This window comes from Hyla sarda, unplaced genomic scaffold (assembly GCF_029499605.1).
Source record: "Hyla sarda isolate aHylSar1 unplaced genomic scaffold, aHylSar1.hap1 scaffold_131, whole genome shotgun sequence".
In the NCBI taxonomy this organism is placed as follows: domain Eukaryota; kingdom Metazoa; phylum Chordata; class Amphibia; order Anura; family Hylidae; genus Hyla; species Hyla sarda.
Genome location: NW_026607934.1, coordinates 340,493 through 359,858, shown reverse-complemented (window position 1 = coordinate 359,858; position 19,366 = coordinate 340,493). Strand labels below are relative to the sequence as shown.

General features: G+C 41.4%; 5 non-coding genes across 5 annotated transcripts; all 5 read left to right on the top strand.

The window, feature by feature from the left end:
- Positions 1-25: 25 nt before the first annotated feature.
- On the top strand, positions 26-216 carry LOC130305226 (U2 spliceosomal RNA). The gene has a single exon (XR_008854824.1). It is a non-coding gene; the product is annotated as a U2 spliceosomal RNA (small nuclear RNA).
- A 6,873-nt stretch (positions 217-7,089) lies between these two features.
- On the top strand, positions 7,090-7,281 carry LOC130305357 (U2 spliceosomal RNA). The gene has a single exon (XR_008854954.1). It is a non-coding gene; the product is annotated as a U2 spliceosomal RNA (small nuclear RNA).
- Positions 7,282-9,370: 2,089 nt separating this feature from the next.
- LOC130305225 (U2 spliceosomal RNA) lies at positions 9,371-9,561 on the top strand. The gene has a single exon (XR_008854823.1). It is a non-coding gene; the product is annotated as a U2 spliceosomal RNA (small nuclear RNA).
- A 6,873-nt stretch (positions 9,562-16,434) lies between these two features.
- On the top strand, positions 16,435-16,626 carry LOC130305356 (U2 spliceosomal RNA). Its single transcript, XR_008854953.1, has one exon. It is a non-coding gene; the product is annotated as a U2 spliceosomal RNA (small nuclear RNA).
- Positions 16,627-18,710: 2,084 nt separating this feature from the next.
- On the top strand, positions 18,711-18,901 carry LOC130305224 (U2 spliceosomal RNA). Its single transcript, XR_008854822.1, has one exon. It is a non-coding gene; the product is annotated as a U2 spliceosomal RNA (small nuclear RNA).
- The last annotated feature ends 465 nt before the right edge of the window (positions 18,902-19,366 follow it).

Here is a 19,366-nt window from a genome sequence, read left to right as displayed (position 1 = left end):
TGTTGGGCCCGCCCCTTTCACGGTTATCGCTTCTCGGCCTTTTGGCTAAGATCAAGTGTAGTATCTGTTCTTATCAGTTTAATATCTGATACGTCCCCTATCTGGGGACCATATATTAAATGGATTTTTGAGAACGGGGGCCGATTTCGAAGCTTGCTTCCGTCGCCCTATGCATTGACCCGATATGGCAGTATCTTCGGGTACAGTGCACCACCCCCTTACAGGGTTAAAAAGAAAGATTCCTACTTTCATTGCTACCTGCTTGCTGGCTAGCCAGCTAGCCAGCCCTGTGGGCCTTGCTGCTGCTGCAGCCAAAAAACAAAAGGTGGTGCTGCTGCTGCTTCTGCTGCTTCTGCTTCTGCTTGTGTCTGGCCCCTGTTGGAGCGTCCAGGCACAGGACTTCTGCTGCTGCTGACTAAATGGCCTCCTTAATTGGATCATTTGAGTAGCCAGCACACCTGTGCAGGTAGGGCATGACATGATAGGCAGCTGCCTTGATAGCGGGTGGGTGCTGAATGTTCCTAATTGACAAAATAAGATTAATGCTTATGAAGAAATATAAAATCTCATCCCTTCCCCAATATCGCGCCACACCCCTACCCCTTAATTCCCTGGTTGAACTTGATGGACATATGTCTTTTTTCGACCGTACTAACTATGTAACTATGTAACATAACATGGGGGGGGGGGGGGGTCTCCTGGCTGTTCACACAGGTGTGTCATTGCTGTACATTGACCATGCATTGCTTCTGTGGTATTGCAAAGGCAAAGACAAATGCTTCCAGCCATCCATTGCACTAATGGATTGGTCATCAGCTGGCTGTCTATGTCCCGCATCAATATAGACCAAAGTACAGAGGGTTAGGCTATGCTATTGTGCACCTACCTGATGCATCAGAAGGTGCGAGGCCCTTGCTAAATTCTGTGCACAGACTTTGAGATCTATGCTTTAGACTGTATCTAAACCTGCTCCAACATGGACTGACATTCTGGCCTACTTTCAGCCGATGCGACTTGTCTGTCGCTGAACAGTCGCTTTTTATGTATTCAGCACCTATGTATAATGTTGTAAAAATGCTCTAGAAGCTAAAGTCGCAGAAATGTCACACATATTTGGCCTGCAACTTTCTGTGCGACAAATTCAGACAGGAAAAATCAGTATAAATCCTTAGAAAATTATCCCCCAGTGTCTCCATCTGCTGGCGGTATTGAATAAGCATTGCTGCACTGATGGGGTATGCATTAGACGAAAAAAAAGAAGAAAAAGTAGAATAATACGCCCAGAAAAGAGGCGAAAAGGAGAAAAACGTAAAAAAACGTGAAAAAAAAGTAAGAGGAAGAGAAGGGAAAAAAAGGTGGAAATGGGTTTAAAAGTGATTTCGGCGGAGAAATATATATATATATATATATATATATATATATATATATATATATATGCGCACACACACACATAGATATAAACGTATTCTCCGTTGAGATATTGCAGCCGCTGCTGTGTCCAGGCCCAGGAGCCTTAGCACTGTGCTGTGATGTCACTCAATACCACTGACATCACTAGGTGTAAACAACATCTCTCCTTTGCTGTGTATGTGACTATGGAGCTGTTTGGTGATGTCGTCTATTACGGCCTTCATAGAAGCAACAGGAGATTGTTGCATCCATCTTGAACCCTCAGAACTACAGTGCTATGATGTCACTCACTTCCACAGGCCTTGCAGAGTGTAAACAACAACAACCCAGCTTTGTTGTGTATGTAACCATAGGGATTTGTGATGTCACCTAGAACCTTCACAGCAGCGACAGCTTTATGAGGAGCATCAGCACTGCTCTGCCTGAGCAGAACCATCACCGCCATAGGTTGTCAAATAACCCGGATTTAACCCACACAGGTAAGTCCAATGGGGTGCAGGCATGTCCTCTATGCTTACAGCTTCCCGTGGGTGTTGGTTTGATACCGTTTGGGGACAGCCAAGGAGGCATCTGCAGGCAACAAAGGTAGGTGTGTGCTTGTGTGTGTGTTTCCTATGCAGATCCTAAGCCCAGTGTCACATGCAAGTAGGAGGAGTAAGAAGGGTTCCTGGCAAATCCGGGTTATGGATTGCATTTAAAAAGGCCCCGTGGGAGTGCAATGGGCCCCTGTCTTGCTGCTTAGCAATAATGGTATGGGTTTAGGTTCTGCTGTGTGTACTGGTGGTTGACTGCCCCCCAGCCCAGAGTGTGCATGGAAAATTGTCTGGCAGCCTCCCTGACAGCAAGCAGTGATAGTGCCCATGAAGGGGACCTTGTTGGGCCCGCCCCTTTCACGGTTATCGCTTCTCGGCCTTTTGGCTAAGATCTTGTATCTTGTCAAGGGGCTCTGAGTTCGTCGAACCTTCGGCCTTGAGGCATCGGCGGTTTTTTAGCCGTCTTAAGCCTCATGCTGCTATAGGAGGAGGACTTACAAAGAACGGGAAGGCGATCCCCCATGGCGACCCTTAGGTTTGCTGCGCATACTGAAACTCGGATTAAGAACACCTTCCGTATTGAAGTGGATGAGGAGAAAAAGGAGAAGATGACTTTGGAATTTTTTGTCAAGAGAATTATGCTGGATTTATTGCACATTCAGAGAGAAGATGTGTTTTGCCTAAAAGACCCAGGTAAAGGACTTTTCATTCTTACCTTGACTTCCGCATCTGCATGTGACCATATGTTTGAGAAAGTTCGGGAGCTTGCCAATGAGGAGGATATGAAAGGACTTGTTTTCATTGCTCTATATTCTAATGGCGATGTTCCACTGGTGGTTACTATGCACGATCCATACGTGGATATAAGAGACATTGTCTTATTTTTAAACCAATATTGTGCGGAAGTCAAATACTCTCATAAAATAATGAATGCAATGGACTTTTGGACTGGAAAGCATAAGTTTGCTGTTAAGTTCAGAGAAGATGTGAGAGGAATTGGAGGTCTGTGTCGCCCACCTGCAAATTTTTTAATTGGGCGTAAACGTGGCTATTTATTCTACCCTGGGATGCCGTATTATTGCAGGAAATGCCATGAATATGGTCATACACAAGAATCTTGCAAAGAGGAAGTGGTTATTTGCAAAAGATGTGGCCAAAAAGGCCACACCACTTTGGACTGTCAAAATGAGATTCTGTGTAATGTGTGTAAGCAGAAAGGACACGCTTTTAAGGATTGTCCTCAACGCTCCTGGGCCAATATTGTGGCTACGTCGGCTGGTCCCTCGATGAGGAAGAGCTCCATGGATGCTGTGCCTGTGCCTAAGACCCACACCCTGAAAGTGACGCCTGAGTCTTCTGCTACCGGAATTCCTGTGATACCTGCTGTGGCTCATGTCTCCAAAAGCATTGTGTCCCCGGGGAAGGTCGTGGGACCTGAGACAGAAGTGAGGGGTTCTCCTCTCATGGAAGTTGAAGGTCCTGGACCGCCCAGAAGGGATACAGAGGAGATGGATGTAGAAGAACGGCGAAAGAGGAAAAGCAGAGACCGGAAAGAGGAAAAGGGCCTTAACATCAAAAGGAGTGGTCGAGTTAGTGCGGACGAGGGGAACGTGGAGATTGTCTGCCAAAAGGTTATAACAGCATCCGACCCTGTTAATATTGAGGAATTTGTGTCACCACCTACAGATTGGGGTTCTTTGTCTGAGGATAATGAATGACCCAGGAGCTACCAAGTGTTAATATCTCCTCCTTCAATGTGAGGAGTTTGAAGAGCCCAGAGAGGAGGGCTGCTTTATTTTCTTTCTTGTCTTCTTTGCCTACAGACATTTTATTTTTACAGGAATGTGCCATTGATTATGATATCAATTATTCATCTTTGAGATCTGAATGGACTCTTGGCCCGTCTGTGTGGTCAGGGGATAATGAGAGGAAAGTGACTGGTGTTGGCATACTGTTCAAGAGCAGTGAGTATAAAGTTACCTCCTTCACAGACATTGTACCCGGTAGAGCCCTGCTCGTTCATATTATTTATAATGACATGAATATGAGACTTTTAAATGTATATGCCTCTCCAGATAAGGATGAAAGATCTGATTTATTAGAGAAAATTCAGTTTTATTTACCGGGTTCATCCCCGCTTATCATCGCTGGTGATTTTAATTGTATAATGGCAGGAGAGGAGCGGGCTGGAGGATCTGAACAAAGGAAAGATAAGACTGAAAAACAACTAAAGGATTTTATAGTTGATTTTAATTTAAAAGATTTGTGGAGAACCTCTTTCCCTAATGACCCTGGGTATACCTGGGGGAATAGCCTTTATATGTCAAGGATTGATTATATTTTTGCTTCTGGATTTGCATTTTATGGGAATATGCAATTGACTTCTAACTTTTTTTCAGATCATAAGATTCTATCTGCTACATGTAAGTTTGATGGGGTTTGCAGAGCCAAAGGAGTCTGGCGTCTGAATGTCTCTTTGCTTGAAGATGAAGAAATTAAATGTAATTTTATCTATCTTTTTAAAAAATTGCAGACCTCAAGGACTAATTTTAATTCTCTTTTAGCATGGTGGGAATTCTGCAAGGTAAAATTTAAAGAGTATTTTATTAAGATGGGTGTTAAAAAAACAAAAGAGAAATTGAAATGGTATAGAGATCTTAACACAAAACTACAAACCTATTATCAACTCAAAGAGCTGGGTGTATATGTAGACGATCTGATTTTAAGTGTTAAAAGTGATATTCAGAAGGCTATAACTAACAAAGGGAAAGAAATAATTTTTAACTCCAAAGTTGAATGTAAAGAGAAGGATGAAAAGTGTACAAGATTCTTTTTTAAAAAGGTAATGGAAACAAAAAAGTTAATGATTAACATTGAGGATGAAACTACTAATGTAGGAATGTTATCCAAAGCTAAATCCTTTTATCAAGATCTGTTTAATGAGAAACCCATTGATATATCTGCTGCTAATTTTCTCCTAAGCACTTTAGATTGTGGTTTAAGTAAGGAGGACCAAGATGCACTTTGCACAGAAGTAAGATGCCAAGAATTAGAAATTGCTGCTAAAAGTTTATCCACAGGTAAAACACCAGGTTCGGATGGACTTCCTGTAGAGTTTTATAAAACCTTTTGGGAAATTTTTAAAGATGATTTGCTTAATATTTTTAAGGAGGCTTTTAATTCTGATGTTCTACCTTTATCTTGGAGGAGTGGTATAGTGTCTCTGGTCCCCAAAAAGGGGGATAGGAACAGCTTAGAAAATTGGAGACCAATTACGCTTCTTAATGTTGATTATAAGATTATGTCAAAAATTTTTGTTAACAGAATGAAGCCTTTTTTGTACAAGGTCATCCATGTGGATCAGGTATGTGGTGTCCCAGGAAGGAGTGTAGCTGAACCTTTAAATGCTATTAGGGACGTCATATGGTATCAGCAAGAGCGGAATCAAAATCTAGCCATTCTATCTCTAGATTTTCATAAAGCTTTCGATAGAGTATCACATTGTTTTTTATGGATGGTTTTACAACGCATGGGTTTTCCTAACATATTTATTAAGCAAATTGCTCTCTTATATAAAGGTTCTTTTAGCAGGATTTTAATAAATGGTTTCCTTACGGATTTTATTAATTTATCATCAGGGGTAAAGCAAGGCTGCCCTCTGTCTCCTATACTGTTCATATGTGCAATAGAACCTCTGTTAAACTTAATAAGGAATGATAAAATAATAAAAGGAGTGCCAGTTCCTGGAGGTAATAGTGCCACCCTTAAAGTGTGTGGCTATATGGATGATATTAATGTTTTTTGTGAAAGTGCCTTCTCTTTACAAAGAGTTGTTGATGTTACTGATTTCTTTTGTAAAGCTTCTGCTTTTAAACTTAATTTATCTAAATGTGACTGTTTTTATATAGGTAAATGGGAAAACGTGCAAATACCAAACCTAAAATTACAGTCAGAAAAAATAAAAATCCTTGGAGTCATCTTTGATAAAAATAACAATGGTGAGGAAAGTTGGCTAATGGTAAAAGAAAAGGTAAAGAAGAAGGTAGACTTTTGGTCCCTTAGGAAATTATCTTTAGAAGGTAAAATTTTGGTGATTAAGGCTATGCTTATACCCATTATGCTCTATTTAAATATGATTTATCCTCCTAATGAACTTATGTCTAGGCAACTTCAGAGGATTCTCTTTGAGTTTCTATGGAGTTCTAAAGCAGAAAAATTAAAAAGAGATATTATGTATAAGTCACAAAAAAATGGAGGAAAACAGGTTCCCTGTATTAGAAAATTTTTATACTTAAGGTTTTTTAGTTGGTGTTTTAGGGGACTTTTTATGAAAAGTGTATGGTCCTGTTTTTTAAAGTACTCTGCGGGACATATTTTTAGAAGAAGAAAATGGGTGTTTTTATCATTATCTTCTCCTGTACTTTTAACTCCGCCTAAACATTATGCCATCTTAGAAAAAATTATACGTATGTATAACCTTAAAGACTTTGACTTGTTAACCTTGAGGGATGCTCGCAAGATAGAAGTACAGTTAAATTTGCAAGAAGAAATATGTATGGTCTCTAATTTTTCTTATAATAGGTGTGTACAAATATGGAAAAAGGTAAATGAGCCATATCTTTTTAATGAGCACAAGGATTTAGCATGGATGATTATCCATGAGTGTCTTCCGGTAAGATTTTTCCAATATAGAAGAGGTCTAAATGCTGTATGTGTCTGTCCCCGGGAAAATTGCAATATAGATGAAACTGTTTTGCACCTTTTCTGGAATTGTTATTTTGCACAAAAGGTTTTTAGACTAATTGGTTCTTTATTGAAATTCCTAACAGGTCTAAAAGTTTTAAATCATGAAGTTGTTTTATATGGCAAAAGTGATGGAGTTACGAAAGAAAAAGAGAGAATTTTGTGGATTTTTATCAACTGTACAAAAAATGTATTATGGAAAGTTCGTAATATCCTTGTCTTCAAAAGAGATTTTATTTGTGAAAAAGAATGTTTGAAGATGATATACAGTGAAGTTTACTTGTACTATTTAATTGATAAAAAGAGATATGGGCAGAAAAAAGCATTAGCTATGTGGAATTTACATTTATGGAAAACAGTATTTGATATATTGTAAAAATTTCTTGTGATGTATTTAAGTTTTTGAGTTTTTTCAATAAAAATGTAAAAAAAAAAAAAAAAATCTGTTCTTATCAGTTTAATATCTGATACGTCCCCTATCTGGGGACCATATATTAAATGGATTTTTGAGAACGGGGGCCGATTTCGAAGCTTGCTTCCGTCGCCCTATGCATTGACCCGATATGGCAGTATCTTCGGGTACAGTGCACCACCCCCTTACAGGGTTAAAAAGAAAGATTCCTACTTTCATTGCTACCTGCTTGCTGGCTAGCCAGCTAGCCAGCCCTGTGGGCCTTGCTGCTGCTGCAGCCAAAAAACAAAAGGTGGTGCTGCTGCTGCTTCTGCTGCTTCTGCTTCTGCTTGTGTCTGGCCCCTGTTGGAGCGTCCAGGCACAGGACTTCTGCTGCTGCTGACTAAATGGCCTCCTTAATTGGATCATTTGAGTAGCCAGCACACCTGTGCAGGTAGGGCATGACATGATAGGCAGCTGCCTTGATAGCGGGTGGGTGCTGAATGTTCCTAATTGACAAAATAAGATTAATGCTTATGAAGAAATATAAAATCTCATCCCTTCCCCAATATCGCGCCACACCCCTACCCCTTAATTCCCTGGTTGAACTTGATGGACATATGTCTTTTTTCGACCGTACTAACTATGTAACTATGTAACATAACATGGGGGGGGGGGGGGGGGGTCTCCTGGCTGTTCACACAGGTGTGTCATTGCTGTACATTGACCATGCATTGCTTCTGTGGTATTGCAAAGGCAAAGACAAATGCTTCCAGCCATCCATTGCACTAATGGATTGGTCATCAGCTGGCTGTCTATGTCCCGCATCAATATAGACCAAAGTACAGAGGGTTAGGCTATGCTATTGTGCACCTACCTGATGCATCAGAAGGTGCGAGGCCCTTGCTAAATTCTGTGCACAGACTTTGAGATCTATGCTTTAGACTGTATCTAAACCTGCTCCAACATGGACTGACATTCTGGCCTATTTTCAGCCGATGCGACTTGTCTGTCGCTGAACAGTCGCTTTTTATGTATTCAGCACCTATGTATAATGTTGTAAAAATGCTCTAGAAGCTAAAGTCGCAGAAATGTCACACATATTTGGCCTGCAACTTTCTGTGCGACAAATTCAGACAGGAAAAATCAGTATAAATCCTTAGAAAATTATCCCCCAGTGTCTCCATCTGCTGGCGGTATTGAATAAGCATTGCTGCACTGATGGGGTATGCATTAGACGAAAAAAAAGAAGAAAAAGAAGAATAATACGCCCAGAAAAGAGGCGAAAAGGAGAAAAACGTAAAAAAACGTGAAAAAAAAGTAAGAGGGAGAGAAGGGAAAAAAAGGTGGAAATGGGTTTAAAAGTGATTTCGGCGGAGAAATATATATATATATATATATATATATATATATATATATATGCGCACACACACACAAAGATATAAACGTATTCTCCGTTGAGATATTGCAGCCGCTGCTGTGTCCAGGCCCAGGAGCCTTAGCACTGTGCTGTGATGTCACTCAATACCACTGACATCACTAGGTGTAAACAACATCTCTCCTTTGCTGTGTATGTGACTATGGAGCTGTTTGGTGATGTCGTCTATTACGGCCTTCATAGAAGCAACAGGAGATTGTTGCATCCATCTAGAACCCTCAGAACTACAGTGCTATGATGTCACTCACTTCCACAGGCCTTGCAGAGTGTAAACAACAACAACCCAGCTTTGTTGTGTATGTAACCATAGGGATTTGTGATGTCACCTAGAACCTTCACAGCAGCGACAGCTTTATGAGGAGCATCAGCACTGCTCTGCCTGAGCAGAACCATCACCGCCATAGGTTGTCAAATAACCCGGATTTAACCCACACAGGTAAGTCCAATGGGGTGCAGGCATGTCCTCTATGCTTACAGCTTCCCGTGGGTGTTGGTTTGATACCGTTTGGGGACAGCCAAGGAGGCATCTGCAGGCAACAAAGGTAGGTGTGTGCTTGTGTGTGTGTTTCCTATGCAGATCCTAAGCCCAGTGTCACATGCAAGTAGGAGGAGTAAGAAGGGTTCCTGGCAAGTCCGGGTTATGGATTGCATTTAAAAAGGCCCCGTGGGAGTGCAATGGGCCCCTGTCTTGCTGCTTAGCAATAATGGTATGGGTTTAGGTTCTGCTGTGTGTACTGGTGGTTGACTGCCCCCCAGCCCAGAGTGTGCATGGAAAATTGTCTGGCAGCCTCCCTGACAGCAAGCAGTGATAGTGCCCATGAAGGGGACCTTGTTGGGCCCGCCCCTTTCACGGTTATCGCTTCTCGGCCTTTTGGCTAAGATCAAGTGTAGTATCTGTTCTTATCAGTTTAATATCTGATACGTCCCCTATCTGGGGACCATATATTAAATGGATTTTTGAGAACGGGGGCCGATTTCGAAGCTTGCTTCCGTCGCCCTATGCATTGACCCGATATGGCAGTATCTTCGGGTACAGTGCACCACCCCCTTACAGGGTTAAAAAGAAAGATTCCTACTTTCATTGCTACCTGCTTGCTGGCTAGCCAGCTAGCCAGCCCTGTGGGCCTTGCTGCTGCTGCAGCCAAAAAACAAAAGGTGGTGCTGCTGCTGCTTCTGCTGCTTCTGCTTGTGTCTGGCCCCTGTTGGAGCGTCCAGGCACAGGACTTCTGCTGCTGCTGACTAAATGGCCTCCTTAATTGGATCATTTGAGTAGCCAGCACACCTGTGCAGGTAGGGCATGACATGATAGGCAGCTGCCTTGATAGCGGGTGGGTGCTGAATGTTCCTAATTGACAAAATAAGATTAATGCTTATGAAGAAATATAAAATCTCATCCCTTCCCCAATATCGCGCCACACCCCTACCCCTTAATTCCCTGGTTGAACTTGATGGACATATGTCTTTTTTCGACCGTACTAACTATGTAACTATGTAACATAACATGGGGGGGGGGGGGGGTCTCCTGGCTGTTCACACAGGTGTGTCATTGCTGTACATTGACCATGCATTGCTTCTGTGGTATTGCAAAGGCAAAGACAAATGCTTCCAGCCATCCATTGCACTAATGGATTGGTCATCAGCTGGCTGTCTATGTCCCGCATCAATATAGACCAAAGTACAGAGGGTTAGGCTATGCTATTGTGCACCTACCTGATGCATCAGAAGGTGCGAGGCCCTTGCTAAATTCTGTGCACAGACTTTGAGATCTATGCTTTAGACTGTATCTAAACCTGCTCCAACATGGACTGACATTCTGGCCTACTTTCAGCCGATGCGACTTGTCTGTCGCTGAACAGTCGCTTTTTATGTATTCAGCACCTATGTATAATGTTGTAAAAATGCTCTAGAAGCTAAAGTCGCAGAAATGTCACACATATTTGGCCTGCAACTTTCTGTGCGACAAATTCAGACAGGAAAAATCAGTATAAATCCTTAGAAAATTATCCCCCAGTGTCTCCATCTGCTGGCGGTATTGAATAAGCATTGCTGCACTGATGGGGTATGCATTAGACGAAAAAAAAGAAGAAAAAGTAGAATAATACGCCCAGAAAAGAGGCGAAAAGGAGAAAAACGTAAAAAAACGTGAAAAAAAAGTAAGAGGAAGAGAAGGGAAAAAAAGGTGGAAATGGGTTTAAAAGTGATTTCGGCGGAGAAATATATATATATATATATATATATATATATATATATATATATATATATATATGCGCACACACACACATAGATATAAACGTATTCTCCGTTGAGATATTGCAGCCGCTGCTGTGTCCAGGCCCAGGAGCCTTAGCACTGTGCTGTGATGTCACTCAATACCACTGACATCACTAGGTGTAAACAACATCTCTCCTTTGCTGTGTATGTGACTATGGAGCTGTTTGGTGATGTCGTCTATTACGGCCTTCATAGAAGCAACAGGAGATTGTTGCATCCATCTTGAACCCTCAGAACTACAGTGCTATGATGTCACTCACTTCCACAGGCCTTGCAGAGTGTAAACAACAACAACCCAGCTTTGTTGTGTATGTAACCATAGGGATTTGTGATGTCACCTAGAACCTTCACAGCAGCGACAGCTTTATGAGGAGCATCAGCACTGCTCTGCCTGAGCAGAACCATCACCGCCATAGGTTGTCAAATAACCCGGATTTAACCCACACAGGTAAGTCCAATGGGGTGCAGGCATGTCCTCTATGCTTACAGCTTCCCGTGGGTGTTGGTTTGATACCGTTTGGGGACAGCCAAGGAGGCATCTGCAGGCAACAAAGGTAGGTGTGTGCTTGTGTGTGTGTTTCCTATGCAGATCCTAAGCCCAGTGTCACATGCAAGTAGGAGGAGTAAGAAGGGTTCCTGGCAAATCCGGGTTATGGATTGCATTTAAAAAGGCCCCGTGGGAGTGCAATGGGCCCCTGTCTTGCTGCTTAGCAATAATGGTATGGGTTTAGGTTCTGCTGTGTGTACTGGTGGTTGACTGCCCCCCAGCCCAGAGTGTGCATGGAAAATTGTCTGGCAGCCTCCCTGACAGCAAGCAGTGATAGTGCCCATGAAGGGGACCTTGTTGGGCCCGCCCCTTTCACGGTTATCGCTTCTCGGCCTTTTGGCTAAGATCTTGTATCTTGTCAAGGGGCTCTGAGTTCGTCGAACCTTCGGCCTTGAGGCATCGGCGGTTTTTTAGCCGTCTTAAGCCTCATGCTGCTATAGGAGGAGGACTTACAAAGAACGGGAAGGCGATCCCCCATGGCGACCCTTAGGTTTGCTGCGCATACTGAAACTCGGATTAAGAACACCTTCCGTATTGAAGTGGATGAGGAGAAAAAGGAGAAGATGACTTTGGAATTTTTTGTCAAGAGAATTATGCTGGATTTATTGCACATTCAGAGAGAAGATGTGTTTTGCCTAAAAGACCCAGGTAAAGGACTTTTCATTCTTACCTTGACTTCCGCATCTGCATGTGACCATATGTTTGAGAAAGTTCGGGAGCTTGCCAATGAGGAGGATATAAAAGGACTTGTTTTCATTGCTCTATATTCTAATGGCGATGTTCCACTGGTGGTTACTATGCACGATCCATACGTGGATATAAGAGACATTGTCTTATTTTTAAACCAATATTGTGCGGAAGTCAAATACTCTCATAAAATAATGAATGCAATGGACTTTTGGACTGGAAAGCATAAGTTTGCTGTTAAGTTCAGAGAAGATGTGAGAGGAATTGGAGGTCTGTGTCGCCCACCTGCAAATTTTTTAATTGGGCGTAAACGTGGCTATTTATTCTACCCTGGGATGCCGTATTATTGCAGGAAATGCCATGAATATGGTCATACACAAGAATCTTGCAAAGAGGAAGTGGTTATTTGCAAAAGATGTGGCCAAAAAGGCCACACCACTTTGGACTGTCAAAATGAGATTCTGTGTAATGTGTGTAAGCAGAAAGGACACGCTTTTAAGGATTGTCCTCAACGCTCCTGGGCCAATATTGTGGCTACGTCGGCTGGTCCCTCGATGAGGAAGAGCTCCATGGATGCTGTGCCTGTGCCTAAGACCCACACCCTGAAAGTGACGCCTGAGTCTTCTGCTACCGGAATTCCTGTGATACCTGCTGTGGCTCATGTCTCCAAAAGCATTGTGTCCCCGGGGAAGGTCGTGGGACCTGAGACAGAAGTGAGGGGTTCTCCTCTCATGGAAGTTGAAGGTCCTGGACCGCCCAGAAGGGATACAGAGGAGATGGATGTAGAAGAACGGCGAAAGAGGAAAAGCAGAGACCGGAAAGAGGAAAAGGGCCTTAACATCAAAAGGAGTGGTCGAGTTAGTGCGGACGAGGGGAACGTGGAGATTGTCTGCCAAAAGGTTATAACAGCATCCGACCCTGTTAATATTGAGGAATTTGTGTCACCACCTACAGATTGGGGTTCTTTGTCTGAGGATAATGAATGACCCAGGAGCTACCAAGTGTTAATATCTCCTCCTTCAATGTGAGGAGTTTGAAGAGCCCAGAGAGGAGGGCTGCTTTATTTTCTTTCTTGTCTTCTTTGCCTACAGACATTTTATTTTTACAGGAATGTGCCATTGATTATGATATCAATTATTCATCTTTGAGATCTGAATGGACTCTTGGCCCGTCTGTGTGGTCAGGGGATAATGAGAGGAAAGTGACTGGTGTTGGCATACTGTTCAAGAGCAGTGAGTATAAAGTTACCTCCTTCACAGACATTGTACCCGGTAGAGCCCTGCTCGTTCATATTATTTATAATGACATGAATATGAGACTTTTAAATGTATATGCCTCTCCAGATAAGGATGAAAGATCTGATTTATTAGAGAAAATTCAGTTTTATTTACCGGGTTCATCCCCGCTTATCATCGCTGGTGATTTTAATTGTATAATGGCAGGAGAGGAGCGGGCTGGAGGATCTGAACAAAGGAAAGATAAGACTGAAAAACAACTAAAGGATTTTATAGTTGATTTTAATTTAAAAGATTTGTGGAGAACCTCTTTCCCTAATGACCCTGGGTATACCTGGGGGAATAGCCTTTATATGTCAAGGATTGATTATATTTTTGCTTCTGGATTTGCATTTTATGGGAATATGCAATTGACTTCTAACTTTTTTTCAGATCATAAGATTCTATCTGCTACATGTAAGTTTGATGGGGTTTGCAGAGCCAAAGGAGTCTGGCGTCTGAATGTCTCTTTGCTTGAAGATGAAGAAATTAAATGTAATTTTATCTATCTTTTTAAAAAATTGCAGACCTCAAGGACTAATTTTAATTCTCTTTTAGCATGGTGGGAATTCTGCAAGGTAAAATTTAAAGAGTATTTTATTAAGATGGGTGTTAAAAAAACAAAAGAGAAATTGAAATGGTATAGAGATCTTAACACAAAACTACAAACCTATTATCAACTCAAAGAGCTGGGTGTATATGTAGACGATCTGATTTTAAGTGTTAAAAGTGATATTCAGAAGGCTATAACTAACAAAGGGAAAGAAATAATTTTTAACTCCAAAGTTGAATGTAAAGAGAAGGATGAAAAGTGTACAAGATTCTTTTTTAAAAAGGTAATGGAAACAAAAAAGTTAATGATTAACATTGAGGATGAAACTACTAATGTAGGAATGTTATCCAAAGCTAAATCCTTTTATCAAGATCTGTTTAATGAGAAACCCATTGATATATCTGCTGCTAATTTTCTCCTAAGCACTTTAGATTGTGGTTTAAGTAAGGAGGACCAAGATGCACTTTGCACAGAAGTAAGATGCCAAGAATTAGAAATTGCTGCTAAAAGTTTATCCACAGGTAAAACACCAGGTTCGGATGGACTTCCTGTAGAGTTTTATAAAACCTTTTGGGAAATTTTTAAAGATGATTTGCTTAATATTTTTAAGGAGGCTTTTAATTCTGATGTTCTACCTTTATCTTGGAGGAGTGGTATAGTGTCTCTGGTCCCCAAAAAGGGGGATAGGAACAGCTTAGAAAATTGGAGACCAATTACGCTTCTTAATGTTGATTATAAGATTATGTCAAAAATTTTTGTTAACAGAATGAAGCCTTTTTTGTACAAGGTCATCCATGTGGATCAGGTATGTGGTGTCCCAGGAAGGAGTGTAGCTGAACCTTTAAATGCTATTAGGGACGTCATATGGTATCAGCAAGAGCGGAATCAAAATCTAGCCATTCTATCTCTAGATTTTCATAAAGCTTTCGATAGAGTATCACATTGTTTTTTATGGATGGTTTTACAACGCATGGGTTTTCCTAACATATTTATTAAGCAAATTGCTCTCTTATATAAAGGTTCTTTTAGCAGGATTTTAATAAATGGTTTCCTTACGGATTTTATTAATTTATCATCAGGGGTAAAGCAAGGCTGCCCTCTGTCTCCTATACTGTTCATATGTGCAATAGAACCTCTGTTAAACTTAATAAGGAATGATAAAATAATAAAAGGAGTGCCAGTTCCTGGAGGTAATAGTGCCACCCTTAAAGTGTGTGGCTATATGGATGATATTAATGTTTTTTGTGAAAGTGCCTTCTCTTTACAAAGAGTTGTTGATGTTACTGATTTCTTTTGTAAAGCTTCTGCTTTTAAACTTAATTTATCTAAATGTGACTGTTTTTATATAGGTAAATGGGAAAACGTGCAAATACCAAACCTAAAATTACAGTCAGAAAAAATAAAAATCCTTGGAGTCATCTTTGATAAAAATAACAATGGTGAGGAAAGTTGGCTAATGGTAAAAGAAAAGGTAAAGAAGAAGGTAGACTTTTGGTCCCTTAGGAAATTATCTTTAGAAGGTAAAATTTTGGTGATTAAGGCTATGCTTATACCCATTATGCTCTATTTAAATATGATTTATCCTCCTAATGAACTTATGTCTAGGCAACTTCAGAGGATTCTCTTTGAGTTTCTATGGAGTTCTAAAGCAGAAAAATTAAAAAGAGATATTATGTATAAGTCACAAAAAAATGGAGGAAAACAGGTTCCCTGTATTAGAAAATTTTTATACTTAAGGTTTTTTAGTTGGTGTTTTAGGGGACTTTTTATGAAAAGTGTATGGTCCTGTTTTTTAAAGTACTCTGCGGGACATATTTTTAGAAGAAGAAAATGGGTGTTTTTATCATTATCTTCTCCTGTACTTTTAACTCCGCCTAAACATTATGCCATCTTAGAAAAAATTATACGTATGTATAACCTTAAAGACTTTGACTTGTTAACCTTGAGGGATGCTCGCAAGATAGAAGTACAGTTAAATTTGCAAGAAGAAATATGTATGGTCTCTAATTTTTCTTATAATAGGTGTGTACAAATATGGAAAAAGGTAAATGAGCCATATCTTTTTAATGAGCACAAGGATTTAGCATGGATGATTATCCATGAGTGTCTTCCGGTAAGATTTTTCCAATATAGAAGAGGTCTAAATGCTGTATGTGTCTGTCCCCGGGAAAATTGCAATATAGATGAAACTGTTTTGCACCTTTTCTGGAATTGTTATTTTGCACAAAAGGTTTTTAGACTAATTGGTTCTTTATTGAAATTCCTAACAGGTCTAAAAGTTTTAAATCATGAAGTTGTTTTATATGGCAAAAGTGATGGAGTTACGAAAGAAAAAGAGAGAATTTTGTGGATTTTTATCAACTGTACAAAAAATGTATTATGGAAAGTTCGTAATATCCTTGTCTTCAAAAGAGATTTTATTTGTGAAAAAGAATGTTTGAAGATGATATACAGTGAAGTTTACTTGTACTATTTAATTGATAAAAAGAGATATGGGCAGAAAAAAGCATTAGCTATGTGGAATTTACATTTATGGAAAACAGTATTTGATATATTGTAAAAATTTCTTGTGATGTATTTAAGTTTTTGAGTTTTTTCAATAAAAATGTAAAAAAAAAAAAAAAAATCTGTTCTTATCAGTTTAATATCTGATACGTCCCCTATCTGGGGACCATATATTAAATGGATTTTTGAGAACGGGGGCCGATTTCGAAGCTTGCTTCCGTCGCCCTATGCATTGACCCGATATGGCAGTATCTTCGGGTACAGTGCACCACCCCCTTACAGGGTTAAAAAGAAAGATTCCTACTTTCATTGCTACCTGCTTGCTGGCTAGCCAGCTAGCCAGCCCTGTGGGCCTTGCTGCTGCTGCAGCCAAAAAACAAAAGGTGGTGCTTCTGCTGCTTCTGCTTCTGCTTGTGTCTGGCCCCTGTTGGAGCGTCCAGGCACAGGACTTCTGCTGCTGCTGACTAAATGGCCTCCTTAATTGGATCATTTGAGTAGCCAGCACACCTGTGCAGGTAGGGCATGACATGATAGGCAGCTGCCTTGATAGCGGGTGGGTGCTGAATGTTCCTAATTGACAAAATAAGATTAATGCTTATGAAGAAATATAAAATCTCATCCCTTCCCCAATATCGCGCCACACCCCTACCCCTTAATTCCCTGGTTGAACTTGATGGACATATGTCTTTTTTCGACCGTACTAACTATGTAACTATGTAACATAACATGGGGGGGGGGGGGGGGTCTCCTGGCTGTTCACACAGGTGTGTCATTGCTGTACATTGACCATGCATTGCTTCTGTGGTATTGCAAAGGCAAAGACAAATGCTTCCAGCCATCCATTGCACTAATGGATTGGTCATCAGCTGGCTGTCTATGTCCCGCATCAATATAGACCAAAGTACAGAGGGTTAGGCTATGCTATTGTGCACCTACCTGATGCATCAGAAGGTGCGAGGCCCTTGCTAAATTCTGTGCACAGACTTTGAGATCTATGCTTTAGACTGTATCTAAACCTGCTCCAACATGGACTGACATTCTGGCCTACTTTCAGCCGATGCGACTTGTCTGTCGCTGAACAGTCGCTTTTTATGTATTCAGCACCTATGTATAATGTTGTAAAAATGCTCTAGAAGCTAAAGTCGCAGAAATGTCACACATATTTGGCCTGCAACTTTCTGTGCGACAAATTCAGACAGGAAAAATCAGTATAAATCCTTAGAAAATTATCCCCCAGTGTCTCCATCTGCTGGCGGTATTGAATAAGCATTGCTGCACTGATGGGGTATGCATTAGACGAAAAAAAAGAAGAAAAAGAAGAATAATACGCCCAGAAAAGAGGCGAAAAGGAGAAAAACGTAAAAAAACGTGAAAAAAAAGTAAGAGGAAGAGAAGGGAAAAAAAGGTGGAAATGGGTTTAAAAGTGATTTCGGCGGAGAAATATATATATATATATATATATATATATATATATATATATATATATGCGCACACACACACAAAGATATAAACGTATTCTCCGTTGAGATATTGCAGCCGCTGCTGTGTCCAGGCCCAGGAGCCTTAGCACTGTGCTGTGATGTCACTCAATACCACTGACATCACTAGGTGTAAACAACATCTCTCCTTTGCTGTGTATGTGACTATGGAGCTGTTTGGTGATGTCGTCTATTACGGCCTTCATAGAAGCAACAGGAGATTGTTGCATCCATCTTGAACCCTCAGAACTACAGTGCTATGATGTCACTCACTTCCACAGGCCTTGCAGAGTGTAAACAACAACAACCCAGCTTTGTTGTGTATGTAACCATAGGGATTTGTGATGTCACCTAGAACCTTCACAGCAGCGACAGCTTTATGAGGAGCATCAGCACTGCTCTGCCTGAGCAGAACCATCACCGCCATAGGTTGTCAAATAACCCGGATTTAACCCACACAGGTAAGTCCAATGGGGTGCAGGCATGTCCTCTATGCTTACAGCTTCCCGTGGGTGTTGGTTTGATACCGTTTGGGGACAGCCAAGGAGGCATCTGCAGGCAACAAAGGTAGGTGTGTGCTTGTGTGTGTGTTTCCTATGCAGATCCTAAGCCCAGTGTCACATGCAAGTAGGAGGAGTAAGAAGGGTTCCTGGCAAGTCCGGGTTATGGATTGCATTTAAAAAGGCCCCGTGGGAGTGCAATGGGCCCCTGTCTTGCTGCTTAGCAATAATGGTATGGGTTTAGGTTCTGCTGTGTGTACTGGTGGTTGACTGCCCCCCAGCCCAGAGTGTGCATGGAAAATTGTCTGGCAGCCTCCCTGACAGCAAGCAGTGATAGTGCCCATGAAGGGGACCTTGTTGGGCCCGCCCCTTTCACGGTTATCGCTTCTCGGCCTTTTGGCTAAGATCAAGTGTAGTATCTGTTCTTATCAGTTTAATATCTGATACGTCCCCTATCTGGGGACCATATATTAAATGGATTTTTGAGAACGGGGGCCGATTTCGAAGCTTGCTTCCGTCGCCCTATGCATTGACCCGATATGGCAGTATCTTCGGGTACAGTGCACCACCCCCTTACAGGGTTAAAAAGAAAGATTCCTACTTTCATTGCTACCTGCTTGCTGGCTAGCCAGCTAGCCAGCCCTGTGGGCCTTGCTGCTGCTGCAGCCAAAAAACAAAAGGTGGTGCTGCTGCTGCTTCTGCTGCTTCTGCTTCTGCTTGTGTCTGGCCCCTGTTGGAGCGTCCAGGCACAGGACTTCTGCTGCTGCTGACTAAATGGCCTCCTTAATTGGATCATTTGAGTAGCCAGCACACCTGTGCAGGTAGGGCATGACATGATAGGCAGCTGCCTTGATAGCGGGTGGGTGCTGAATGTTCCTAATTGACAAAATAAGATTAATGCTTATGAAGAAATATAAAATCTCATCCCTTCCCCAATATCGCGCCACACCCCTACCCCTTAATTCCCTGGTTGAACTTGATGGACATATGTCTTTTTTCGACCGTACTAACTATGTAACTATGTAACATAACATGG